The sequence below is a fragment of the Schistocerca cancellata genome, chromosome 11, assembly GCF_023864275.1.
Source record: "Schistocerca cancellata isolate TAMUIC-IGC-003103 chromosome 11, iqSchCanc2.1, whole genome shotgun sequence".
NCBI lineage: Eukaryota > Metazoa > Arthropoda > Insecta > Orthoptera > Acrididae > Schistocerca > Schistocerca cancellata.
In genome coordinates, this window is record NC_064636.1 from 159,600,370 (window position 1) to 159,610,661 (window position 10,292).

The following is a 10,292-nucleotide window of genomic DNA, read 5'->3' on the forward strand; positions in this document are numbered from 1 at the left end:
TACGAGCAGGGTCCACCTGTGACGTTTGTGTCACATAAAGCTATGTTCTTTCTTAGTGTTCTCTAAACACAGCAAAATTTTCTGAATGTAGTCTTTTTTACTGCCTGTACAATGAAAGAGTCAATAGTACATCGAAATGAAGCAGTTAGATTGTAACAGGTCCAGATGGAGAGTTGCCAAGCAGTCGAAAAACTGACTTTGGAAAGAGCACCAGTGATTATCTTGGGTGGCATGCAAAATCACGTAAGATCCAAAAGTAGATATTCAGAAGCGTATTTGAACCTCATTTCTTAAATAACTGGACAGCCGTCAGCGCGTAACCATAAAGTGGACGGGTCCCACTGTTAAACTTACCTACAGTCTTGAAATCATCTTTGTAGAGCATATCGATGTACACAGCTACAGTGTACCAGTTGAAACGATAGTAGGCGTACAGTGCGTCAGCGAGGCTGAACACCTGCGACGCCTCTGGCTGCCGCTCCTCGCACAGCGCACTGAAGTCGTCGTGAGAGGAAAGGTTCCAAGGCTGGTAGGGCAGTAGGCGTTCACTCAACAGCGGCCGCCTGTAACACACAAGCCGATGGGGTTAAAAGTTAAAAACCAAACGTGTTCACTGTATGCAAGAGCGTAAATGTATCCAGAATGGATTTCTACTCAGTGGTGGATGATAACCTTCCTGGCAGATTAAAACTGTGTGGCAGACTGGGACTAAAACCTGGAACCTTTGCATTCTTTAAAGGAAGCATAGAAACACAGCAAACATTCGCAAAGCTATTCGTTTTTTAGTATTCTAGCACGTTGAGATTTCCCATTTCAGATCACACAAGAGAGATACTGATTTTGACTATTTCTTGCAGAATATCCACTGCCTTCTCTGCTGCTACATCGTTTGAACTGATTTTAGATGTAAATTAGACACATTAAACTGCAGAACTGAAGCGCTTGCTGGAGAATATGTATTTTCTTTAAAGAAGAATTTGGCATGCATTCCACTTCTCCAGTACCTTTCAGGTAATCCAATGGTTAAGGACAGCGCATTATGATGACTCAAGATATTTCAAATCCATCTTTGCAACTACCAAAAGTATGCGTTTATTCCACAATATGTGTTTTGTTTTACTCATTTAAACCATTGTCAGTTGTGGCTTTTTTATAATGTTTCCGCTTACATCCGGAATTGCGCATGCCAGCGTCTGACACTGCTATGTATGATATATTTGGAGCTTGACGTCCAAAAGCACATGTCTGCTGACGTAAGACTTGACAAAATAACGCACCACTATTGCATACAGATGTTTGTTTACCCGGTTCTGAACCATTCGCTGGGTCTCGCTTCGTGAGTTGTTGGTGTGGGTCTCTCGATTAACAGTGCAAGTTATCCTACGGCATTTTTGGCCGTAAAACTTGGCCCTAAGGTCAGTGTTCTGTAGAGCGATTCGATGCATGTGTATCAGGTACATCTCATGACGAGAATGGAACCCTCAGAATAGGATATGAGGCAATTTTTTCCTAATTAATCTATGACTGCGTTCACTATAGCCCATCAACGATGGAAAGCTTGCAAACTGCCTGAGACAATGCTCAACAACCTGTACTCCTTGTAGCATAGTCCTTGGTTATCACTGTTACTAGAGAACAACGTTGTCAATTAAAGCATGAAGCTGCATGGTAATGAGTTCCGTGTGATGTCTGGGTCCCCAGTTTCACCGGAAAGCAATCCCTCCCAAGAGATGTCGTCGGTGCCATGGCGCTAAGACTCTCAAATCTTTTCCATGCGACGTATCCCCGCACGGTGTTCTGCCTGGATGTACAGCACCACCCACACCCACTCCACGTGGCACGCTAGGTCTCAGAATCCGTGCCGCGATTAAATTCATCATTTGCACGCCCCAGAGGGAGGAAGCACGTGCATATTGACAATGATCTGAATAATCATTATACGGAGATTTGGTTGGAGAAGAATTTCGGGAAAGGGCTGTTTTTAACGTAATGGAACCGTTCATTCCATAAGGCAACCAGAAAATCGATTGAAGTACATGAATGTGGTGAACATACAGTCTCCATTGAAACAAAGTGTAAAGAAAATCTCGAAACTTCTGGACAATTTGCTATGTACTACACAGCAGTAGTGATACAATACTGACTGCCATATTCAGTTCAGGAGCACGTGCGTTGGTACACAAAGTGGCAGATCAACAGAGGACGCAATAAATACTCGCCACAGGGACCTGGAGTATCGACGAGCGAGGCAGACCACCACAACGGAAGACGATCGTCAATTTGCCTACAGAGGCAGGGGTCAGTGTGCGGTCCACGGTTTTGGCTAGTAGTGCTGGAGCCATTACTAAAGGTATCATGCGAGTCCAGTAATGAAGTGGAGTGGAGGAATTTAGAGCTGACTTACTATAAATGGTGATACGTGTACTATAGAAGATACACGAAATGGTACCCTGCCTGAACTAGAAGGGCGGTACCAAAGCTCCACCACTGCCGTTGGAACTCTGAGCTCCCCCATGCATCTCCGGTATTCGACTTCGTACTGACATCCAACAGACAATAAACACACCGGAGCGTATTAATAAACAAGAGGACATTCTCTGTAGAGTATTCTCAGAGCTAAAGAACATTTTCTGAGAAAGGTCTTATGAGCAAAACATTCGAAGCCATATTCTCTGACGAGAGTGTTCCTTCCCACTACCTCTGTTCCCTGCTGAGTTCTCGGCGTGCGTGTGGTCTGCCGTGTCCGGCACAGAAAGCACGCGCCATGTTACATTTCATTCAGCTCGCTCAAACAGGTGACGTGTATGGGACTGACAACAGTGTGTTCTTCCAGAGTTTCACTACGTTTCAATTTACTTATTTTATGTGCGGCAACAAATTATTAAAACGATTACCTACAGTTTACGAAAATGCGTCTTCTAGCGATGTTACCGATAATCCAACATGAGCTAATCTTTTCTAATATAGTAGTCAGGTGAACACATTATGCAAACGAAACCTTAAGATTACATTACTTTTTACCCACCCCAAACTGAAACTCTGTCAGAGAGAGAAATACAGTAGAAGATGAAGAATGGGTAGCTTTGAGAGATGAAATAGTGAAGGCAGCAGAGGATCATGTAGGTAAAAAGACGAGGGCTAGTAGAAATCCCTGGGGGAACAGAAGAGATATTGAATTTAATAGAAGAAAGGATAAAATTTAAAAATGCAGTAAATGAGCAGGTGAAAAGGAATACAAACGTCTCAAAAATGAGATCCTCAGGTAGTGTAAAATGGCTAAGCAGGGATGGGTAGAGGACAAATGTACGGATGTAGAGGCATGTATCACTAGGGTAAGATAGATACTGTCTACAAAAAAAAAAAAAGATTAGATGGGTAGATCACATAACTAATTAGGAGGTAATGTATAGAATTGGGGAGAGGAGGAATTTGTGACACAGCTTGAGTAGAAGAAGGGTTCGGTTGGTAGGACATGTTCTGAGGCATCTAGGGATCACCAATTTAGTCTTAGAGGACAGCGAGGAGGGTAAAAATCGTAGAGGGAGACCAACAGAAGAATACTCTATGCAGATTCAGAAGGATGGAAGTTGCAGTAGGTGCTGGGAGATGAAGAAGCTTGCACAGGATAGAGTAGCATGGAGGGCTGCTTCAAACCAGCCTCTGGACTGTAGACCACAACAACAACAACATCATCTGAGAAAAGGACAAGCTGAGTTTCGCACGAGCGATGCTAACGCCGTGCTGATTCGTGCACATGAGCTCCTCAGTCTCGAGAAAGTTGATTATATTGGAACTGAGAATATGTTCAATGATTCTGCATTAAACAGAAGTTAGGGATATTGGTCAGTAATTTGTCGGATCCGGTCTTTTACCTTTCTTTGGAGTCACCTGCATTTTTTGACAGTCACTTGGTTCTTAGCGCTGATCGAAAGATTCGCGGTAAATGCGAGCTAAGTAAGAGGCCAATGACGTAGAGTACTCTTTGTAAAATCAAATTGGGATTCTATCCAGACATGACCAGTTATTTATCTTCAACTCTTTCAGTTGTTTCCGTACGGCAAGAGTGCTTAATACTATGTCGTCAATACGGTACTCTGTGAGATGGTCAAACGACGGTACGTTTCTGCTATTCTCCTGCGTGAACGGTAACTTAAACGAGGAATTCTTAACTTCGGCCTTCCTTTTGGTACATTCTAGCGCCAAAGCAGACTGGTCAACGTGTGACTGAATGGAAGCCTTAGACCCGCTTAGCGATATTGTAAAGGACAAAAAGAACTTTTCGGATTCTCCGCCAGATCTTTAGTCAAGGTACAACGATGGTAGCCGCTGTATGCTTCGCGCATGGATCTTTTCACAGACGCACGTCTCTCTACTAATCTTTGTCTGTCGTCATTTGCACGTCCTATTTTGATCCGAGAATGCAACAGCCTTTTTCCTCAGCATTTTCCGAATTTCGTTACTAAACCACGGTGAGTCTTCTCCGCCATTAGTCCACTTAGTAGGCACATATTTTTCAGGAGCCCGATTTACAGTATGTTTAAACTTTGCCCATAATTCCTCTGTTGCCATAATTCTGGAACTAAATGATTTAAGTTTATTGTCTAAGTGAGATGCTAACAACTATTTATCTGCTCTTTCTAGCAGAAACACTCTCCTAGCCTTCTTGATAGATATATTGACTTTCGTAACCAGTGTCGCTATGATAACATCACGACCACTAATCCCCATCTCTATACTGACGCCAATTGGAAGGCATCACGACTGAGTCTATTTGTCGATCCTAATCCATGTTTCCCACCTCCACAGCTATCCCACAAGAAGCCACCTAATATAATCCAAGAACACCGCCACAAGACGTGGGATGCCTACTGGGAACTTACCCATTACCACATAGGAAGCCACCTGGTCACACTCCATGCTGCCACCATATCTCCTACACTACTCCCTTCCACGGCCTCGTATGTAAACCACTCGAGAGACTATTCCGCCTGCCTCTCGCTTGCAACTTCCGGTATTTACGCTGTATGCTACAGACTGATTTAAGCACACCAACCCGCTTCCTTCACTTTGCTGACATCTTCCCCCATGGGTGCTTAGATTTCTTCTTCGTCTATTCAGATGAACACGACACGTGGCCTCTTTTGCTCAACGACTAGATGCCTACTACACGGTATTGGCCTGATTTATCCCGCAAGTAACTTTCTTTCTGTTCCGCACAAGATGAGGACTCGCTCAGTTTTTGTGTCAGGTTCCACGTCATTGTTTCCACAAATTATGAAAACTTTGGACGTATCTGCAACCATATTCTCTAGTCAAAGCAGTAACATCGCTCGTTGTGTCTCTTTTCGCGCTATCTGTTACGTAACACGTGGAAGGCTATATGGAATCAAAATACTTCGAAAATGACTAGTTTCTGTAACCATCTCTTTCACTACGGTCTCTCACTCGTAGTTCTTTATTCCACCCTGAATTAAATGATCCCAGTATATTCTATTGCAGTAATGAATACTTCCACGAAAAAAAAAAGTGAAATAAACACTAATGAATCATAGCGAGTACGGCAAAGATTTGAGTGCACACTGGTTCATACCTGAGTATCAAGCGTCCCGGCCTGTCCTTGTCTTCTTCCAACTCGTAGTGCTCTACCTGTTTGCTGACGCATTGCGCGTCGTGTACCAATCCGGTTACTTTCGTGTGCAGCATGTCTTTCACACGTTCCACGTCCTTAATCCAACCGTGGGTTTGCTGATCACTGGTGTGGTTACCCTGAGACACACAGAAAACAGTTCAAATTACTTGCATAACATTGAAAAGCAGCAGCCTGTCTTAATTTACAGTTACGTGCACCACTAGTAAATAACACTGAAATTACTGCCAGCGCATGAGTGTAGTACATTCAGTTTTGTACATGCATTGAAACATTTACGCACAGCAGATGCCCAGTGGGGTTTTATTAAATACACACATTTCTCAAACTATGACATTAGGTAAGAGAGGTGCAGGTATTTCTTGGTAGTTGACATTACAGACTTCTGGATGTATGAATGCATACTCTCGTAACGACGTGTCCGACTGGAATGTTCTGGGGCCACCAGCAGCGTCGAGTTCCTACGTGTAGAGCCACACGGCGAGGCTGTGGCTCTGAGGAGATTCTATCCAAACTTTTGAGCGATTTTCGAAAATAGAATAGTGAGATCGCTGACCATTCCGTCAAAATCTTACTCGCTACCAATGCTATGAGAAACCTGAACACACGTTGCGACCGTTTACAAACACAATGATATACATCAGCCGTTCCATATCAGAAAAATTATCTGAATTAATTGTGACATGTGAAATGTCAGTTTGACTCAGCATTCTGTAGCGTTGCTCCATTGCCTGGCTGCTCGCTTTTTCCGAAAATTTCCGTTTATTGCTCTTCATCTAAAGCGATGTAGTCTGTATCTGAACACGTCTCGAATATTGCAGATTTCAAGGGATGTAGCACGGCTTATTGACGTTGGAGTTTCAGAGGGGACAAAATAAGCCTGTCCCAGTTGTTCTAATTTATGCTAGCACAGAAACCAAACAGAGAAAATGTCTCAAAATAACTCCAGTGGATGAAGACACAATACTGTGAGATGAATAGGGTTCGATGTTTCAATCTGTAAAAATGGAAGCCTCATAGAATCGCTTTGCTGTCCGTTTGTCGGTCCGACTGCTAAGAACCCTTGTCGCTACGTATCAAGTTCAAATTCATGTCACCTATTAATGTCTGTGCTCCCAGTGAGGTATCAAAATTTTACGTTTAAAAGTCACTCCAATCAAGAGATACGGCCATTTATATCACATATAATCACAATCGGAAACTCAATCGTCAAACCCTGACAGGTGCTTTCCATTGATCTGGAATCGTGAAATTTGGCAAGCGAGGTTTCACAGTACAAGTAAAGGAAAAGAATCTGAATATTATTAATCTGTAATTACATAACAATGAAAAATACTTCCTTGTCTTGTTTTTATCTATCTGTCTGTCTGCCTACCCGAATGTTAAGATCCTTTTTTCTGGACCAGTCTCGGGTACGAAATTCAAACCTATGTCACATATTAAGGTCTATGCTCCCTTGGCGTTGGACAAATTGTAAGCTCCTAAGTCAGTGCAATCAAAAGATATGGCCTAAATCTGAAAGACCTTAATTTGTAACTATATAACTCTAGAAAATACTTTTCGTATTATTTTTTATCAGTCTGTTATTTGTCTGTCCGTCTGCTAGGATTCTTTTTCTCTGGATCACTTCTGGGTATCAAGTTCCAATTTATGTCAGATATATAGGTCTATGGACCCTTGGCGGCGTAAAAATTGTAAGCTTATAAATCACTACAGTCAACAGATACGGCCATTTATGTCACATATTTTGATAATCGAAAACTCACTCATCGAAACCTATAGGGTGCTCCCCATTGACTCACAGTCATGAGATTTGGCAACAACTGAGTTTTCCAGTACAAGTAAAGGAAAAAATCTGAAATTTGTTAAGTTGTAATTATATCACATGAAAATTTTTTTTTGCCATTTGGACATGCATTGCATTGATCATCTGTTAAAAGCATAACATACGAACATTAGTGCATCCATACATAAAATGTATGTTGTAGTCATTTTTTAGTACATAATGAGAAATGCGTCATTAAGTCTTCTCTCTGTGCTTACATAAACTGAGGTCCTCTGCTCGCTTGTTCTTGTTTGTTCGGGCTAGGCTGAAGATCTACTGTAGAAATTCTGAAGCGGTTTTGGTATTGCCAGGACCAATATGTTGCCAGTATCATATCGACAGCAGGCAAAAATGGTTGGTATTCTTGAGTCTCGACAGGGAGTTTCTGCTGAACCCTTAGTCTGCGAGCCAGTCTCGCACAGGTCCAGTCTTTTTGCTTACATTAGGAGCAGGCAGTATGTTGTCCTCGAAGGCGAGTGCTCGTCACTGACAAGGGTGTTACCAGTAGTGTCCGAGGGGACAGTGACAGAACTACTCTTGTTCTCTATACGTGGTGTCCCAATCTTTTTCGGTCATATTGAAACAGGTGATAATGGTTCCACAACACAGTATATTGAGACAGGGAACCAATGCTCGAAAATGCATATTTATTGTGCTAATGACGTACACAGCATGCACCACCTAACAACAATGTAGCTCATAGTGAAACGTCCCCTTAGAAAATTTAATTAATTACTGTGCTGATTAACCTCTTACATTATTTGATTTTCAAACAGCTGAGTGGAACTGAACGCACTCAGACATTTCGCTCTTTACCTATTCTAATCAACACTAAACTGACACACAATATTTTTAGCGCAACGCAATCTGACTTTCAAAAATCCCTACAATAGAATGGCCCTGACTAACATTAACCTATACCTTTCACAAATCACTTACCTCACCAAAAATCTTCGTTACTCGAACTACTGCAATACAGCGAGCGCCACTACTGCCAGCGAAATAAAAGATTCAAACTACTGAAGGCACTAACTACTAATAGGCATAGTTAGCAAATGAAAGATTTTGATAGAGAACAAGCAATGTATTTACCTCAATAGTGTTCAAAAGTCATAATGTATATAGCAGTTCATGACATCCAGTCTTACAAATTTCAAAACTCCTCCATCTCTCTCCCCACGTCCACCACTGCTGGCGGCTCACCTCCAACTGCTCAACGCTACGCGCTGTTCACATCCATCTGCCCAACACTACATTGGCAGACAACAATGCAAACTAGCCACAGACTGCACACAGCACAGCCGGTGATTTTCATACAGAGCGCTACGTGGCGTTACCAATATAAAAATGTAAACAGCCTACTTACAATAGTACCTGTTGCAACCAACGACTGTCAGTCTCAATGCATGTATTGTAATAATGCCTGCAGTTATTCATACTCTTGCAAAGATCTCGTGTGTCCGTTCTTCACTCGAGCAGTAGAAGCTGATAAACAGTGTACACCCCTGACCACCAAAGATACATACTGTACACAACTTGGCTCATAGCACGTGTGTCATGTGACGACTGCAAGCATCGCACTGGAGCAATAATCTGCGCTGCAAGCACACCACTGACCCTGCTGTCAGCTGTCCATTGCGTCAGACAGCTTGTGACGTGTCATGGTGAGGTGTGTTGCTGTGTACAGTGCACAGTGAGTAGTTATAGATGGAACCTCACTTGTCGCAAGAGTTTGCAGACACGTATTTAATGTGCGGTCCAGTTGGACGTAGTGGCTGCAAAGCAACATGAGTGCACAGAGAATTGCGTAAGTTGACATCTGGCCTTATAAAATTACTTCTCCTCAACATGGGGGATCGTCGAGTGACCAGAGTGGTCATACTGAGTCACTTTTCTGCGATGCAGGAAATGGGGTCCAGTAAGACACTCAGTTATATGCTCCACCCTGATTTATATTCATAAGATTTTGATCCACTTATTGTGGGGTCCAGTTACATTCCTCTTCGAAAGAATATATTGCTAAAATCATCCCTTAATGTCCAAAATATTGATGACAAAAATTTAAATTGCTCTGCATGGTTGCTTCTCGCTAGCGATAGACATAATCCTAAAAATGTAGGGCACACAGATACGTACCAAACATCAGATGTCCAGTGACATTTTAATTTCCAGAGCGCAGAATTCCCCATAGTACTCCAGGTCATTTCAAAGACAGTAAGAATTGCGAGTATTCGATTCGCGTTTACGGGCTGAATGTTGGTAAGCCGGAAGAAGAAGACGAACATTAACACACTATGTCGCACAACAACAAAGAAGTCAAGCATAAAGTAGTTGCTCCCCTCATCTTGTCCAAATTAGCCGGTAAACGTCCCAAAAGTGTAGACCTGCTGCTAATCTCTAAAGGCGATAAGCAACACTATGTTTGGATCAAATGTGTATCCCACCTACTTTGTTCTCAAATGAGATCAATAAAGTTGCAAGATATTTTTGCTGTAGATGTCTCAAGTCATTTAGCAAGAGCTGGTATCTCGAAAGACACCTCATTCACTTCTGGAGCGAAGAACCAATATGGGTGGAAATGCTTATCAAGGGTAAATGGTTCTCGAAGTTTAAGAATGCCTCTCACTAGCAGCTCTGTCCGTTCGTTGTTTACATCGATTCAGAGTGCCTCCTAGCTCTCGTGGGACTGTGTGAAGGTGATGCCTCTATCTCCCATATCAATGTCACAGAATGACGCATACGACATGTGGCTACCTATCAAGTTATCTACACGTACAACTGTTATCACAAGAAATTAAAATCTTATGTCGGGGGAATACT